Source organism: Microtus ochrogaster, chromosome 16 (genome assembly GCF_000317375.1).
Source record: "Microtus ochrogaster isolate Prairie Vole_2 chromosome 16, MicOch1.0, whole genome shotgun sequence".
Classification (NCBI taxonomy): domain Eukaryota; kingdom Metazoa; phylum Chordata; class Mammalia; order Rodentia; family Cricetidae; genus Microtus; species Microtus ochrogaster.
Window position 1 is genome coordinate 18,568,858 of NC_022018.1, and position 4,085 is coordinate 18,572,942.

Below are 4,085 nucleotides of genomic sequence, written 5' to 3' on the forward strand. Positions count from 1 at the left end.
CGCTCGGGGGGCTGGAACCCCGCGCGTGCGGTGCCCGTCTGGGGCCGAGCAGGCTCGGGCGGCTCCTAGCTGCTGCCGTGGGGCGAGCGTGTGCGTGGACTCGCCGCCTGCGGCTCGCGGCCGGGAAGCAGCACAGACAGGTCGGGACGCCCTGGCAGCCCTGGTCCCCGCGGGCACGGGGCTCTGTGCATGCGCCTTGCTTTGGCTCTTTCGGTTTGGGGAAGTTGTTACCTGGGCCGGACGCGCGAGCCGAGGGCAGATAATGGAGTTGGGCTGCCGCTCGGGGTCGCGAGTGGGGCGGGTGGGGGAGGGGTCGGGCGGCCCGACGGGCGCACGGGGCTGCGGCTCGCGGTGCAGCTGCGCGGGGTATTGATTTGCGCGGATGTGCCAGTGAAACACACTCCTCGGCCTGACTGCAGAGTTTTTTGTTGTTGTTACTGATCTTTTTGTTTTGTTTTGTTTTGCTTTGCTTTTTTTTTTTTTTTTTTTTAAGAAAGAGGGAAAGCCACAGGCACCAGGATAGAGCGCGGCACCCCGACCTGTATCGGTGGGTGTATCGTGGGCTCTCCCAGAGTGGGGAGACGCAGGAGTTGCTGAATGGTGCCTCTCTTAGGCGAGTGTGTGCTCTTGGCTAGCGGCGCGGACAGCCGTCTGCTCCTGGTCATTGTCTGGACAGTCCCTGCGGCGGCGGCCGGGGGATGCCCCCGCCCGGGTACCTGTGTGTGGTGATGGGCGGCCACAGCCCTGTGCTGCTGCGGCCGCTGCTATATAAGGAATTCCTCGTGCCTTTCGCACCCGGTGGCTCCGTGGGGCTCCCGCGGGGTGTTAAATGACGAGTTTTTAAGAATGGGGGGAATAAATGCGCCCCTGATGGCATCGATGTGGCGTCCAGAGAACTAGGAAATCCTGTTTAAGTGGCAACCCTGGCGCCCCCCCCCCGCTCCCCACCCCCTCCCTGTTTGTGTTGCTCCCTCCCCTCCGGTATGCCAAACGCCAGGTTTTGTAACCTTTCCTGGCAATTTTAGATTTTGTGTGGGATTTCCTGTCTAGAAGCAGATACGAAGATTTTAGGCTGTTCCAAAGAGGTTTCCTCTCGGTTGTAAACACGTTTTGAATATATCTGAACCCTCATTAAAATCTCTGCTGCCATGAATGATTTTCAGTTGTTCAGATAAACGTTGCATTTCAGAGGAGCATGTTCGTTCGGAGGGAAAGGTGTGCTGGGTAGCGTCATTGTGGAGAGGTGACTAGTGGTTGTGGCAAGGACCTGAGCACAGGCTACCACAATTGTAATTTCCTGCTTCTAGCATCAAATAGTGTCTGTTCTACATTGAGCTGTTGCCGCTATTGCTGATGTGGCTTTATGAAAGGTAAGTTGGTTAGGAAAGGGCTGCTCGCTGCCCTTACCTTATTTAAAATGTTGATCGCCAGAGAAAGGGGCTTTTCTTGTTGCTGACGACATGTGTGTGTGACATGTGAGTCTGAACCACCCAGCGTCTGTGCAGCTGCTGTAAACATGTTTACCTGAACAGGAAAGAATGGATTTTTCTCCTAGAGATTCTGTGATATTAATATCACACACATAAGGCATATCAACAGATGACATAAGGGTGGAAAGCTATTCCGAAAGGTGCTTGAAATCAACAGGAAAGAGATTCTTGATCGCTGCAGCAAATGGCAACTTGTGCAGGTAGAAAAAAGATGGTGTTTAGTTTTCTCCTGCATGTATGTCAGCCCCCTCCTGTTTGCCGCCTTCCTTCTCAGGGGAGGGATTTATTTACCACGCTTGCTGTTAGTGTTTCTCCTTTGTGTTTAATATTAGAAAAACAGATTTGGGGCTCTTGAGCCTGAAATGTCTTGACTGCAGTATGCATTACTCAGAGAAAACAAAAGGTGTGTGAGATAGCGCTGTGCTACCACAGGTATCTTCCATTTTCATCACTTTTGGCTCTCTCTTTGTATTTCTTTTTGTTCTCTAATGCTTTCATCCATTGCTGACTGTTGCGGCCATGCTGTTTGATTTAGCCTGCTATTTTTGCAAATTAAAATTGAAGTTATATGCTTTGTGTTGTGAAACCTGGGGGTAGGTGCTGGTTGATTTTTCTTAGCAACGCAGTCATATTTAAGTTGCAGATGCTTTAGGAGAGAATTATCTGGAAAGATGTTAACTCTTAAAATTTATTTAAATGGCTAAATAGTGGTGTATATGGTGGGAGATAGTACTAGAGATATTTTATGTTATTTATGTATAAATTATATTTATATTCATTTTTGAAATAAGGTATATAGATTTTACAGCTAAATCAGCAATAAAACATTTTTATTTCCTTCCTAGAATATGTCTGAAGACTAGTATACTGATGACAGCATCAAAAACTGTAACTTAACAAATATGTAACAAATGAGTAGACCTGCCTAAATCATGGAACCTTGTGTGGGGACATTATGGTAATGATGCTAGCCATCTAAAGGAATGGTATTAGAATTGCTGGAATTGATTTTTGCTGTTTATAATTTAATGCTTTGTTGTATTTAAAAATATCTTCTCTTTTCCAAAATTCTATTCTATTTGACGTTCCCCCATTTTATTCTTGACAAATGAGCTCTAGCTCCCAGTGACTGCCTGCTGACTAATGCACCTTAGATGGAATAGCAGGCACATACCTTTCTATCATTAGCACCATTTCTTCTTGCTGTCTTTGGAAACCACCAGTAGAGGATGCTAACAAAAACAACTATTGGTGCAGCATCCTAAGCTTGTCGGTCTTCTGTGCTGATGGGGAATTTGCTGTGTCCTTTTGAGTCTTTAAAACCAACCTAAGTGTCTTGTAGTTTGCAGACACTAGAAAGAGGTAGGAATGTGTTCACATGAATGTTATTTACAAATTTAAGCTTCAAAGTCTTGAAATTGGTGCTTTTTGGTATTTCATTAAAGCAGTTATATTATAAAAAGTTTGGTTTTAGACTTGGGCAAGAAAATGCAGTGACTACGTATATTTATTTTGCATACTCACCTCCACACTTTTAAACCTTTTATTGTTGTTGTTGTTTATAGTATGAATCTTGAAAACCACATTTTCAAATGTTAAAAGTGTCCATGGTTAGGTATGGTAAAAAGAAGTTTCAATTAAGGATGGATTGTAATGGGTAGTAAGTTCCCATCGCTTGTGTAAACGTAGGGCTGTAGGTGGGTTGGGACTAAAGTAGATGCTAGTCATCTGTTGTTGGTCAGCACAGAACCAACATACAGTTATGTTAGTATAACTGTGATCCTTAAACCTTGCGTTTGGGTTGAGAGTTAGAAGCCTTTCTTTCCTGGTTACAGAATGGCACTTGTGGCCCTGCTGCAATGCAGCAGTCACACTGTTGATCTTGAATTATGTAGGGCTGACCTGACTTGTCAGGTAAGACTGTGAACTCCTTAGGTTGTGTCTGTAAAGAGCGTTTTTCATTTTTGACAAGCGTCTCTTCAATTTGTGCTCTCCTACTTCTTGAGATCTCCATGAATGAGTATAATTCATTTCTTGTTTTTATGCGCTAAGGAACTTATCAGAGTTGACAATGTATGAAATGCTACCATGAAGCCAAACATCGAAAGTAGCTTATAAACTGGAAGCATAAGTCCCTTGCTTAGATGACCCTGGTATGGAAAGCATGAGGAAGAATTAGTTTTTGTTTTGTTTCTTTGTATAGTCTTCATTATTTTTTAACTCATGTACATCTCTATGTTTGTAATTTTACTGATTTTGAAATATGAGAAAACTGTATTGGATATATTTTTTAAATATTCAAGAATATTTCTCACAGTGATTTCTTTGCTCCTTTCTTTTCTTTTGTAAATCCCTTCCAAGCATGCGATTAGAGTCAGGTGTAAACACAGATGCAGTATTATGTGTGGTTGCACCTCTAGCTGCTGAAGTGCTTGAGCTGAGTGCGGTGAGAGGAGAAGAAAAAGCATGCAGATGCTGGAAGATGTGCATTCGTTGCCAAAGTTCCAGTGAGACTAGAGTGTGTCACGAGCACAGAAATAACACTTAAGATGGAAATGGTTTCATATGCCATGGCTGCTAATCTGTTGCTCACCT

General features: G+C 44.4%; 1 protein-coding gene across 2 annotated transcripts in view; it reads left to right on the forward strand.

The window, feature by feature from the left end:
• The window catches only part of Zeb1 (zinc finger E-box binding homeobox 1), a 164,104-nt gene that overhangs the window by 742 nt on the left and 159,277 nt on the right, over positions 1 to 4,085 (forward strand). The gene's annotated exons all lie outside the window — the stretch shown is intronic.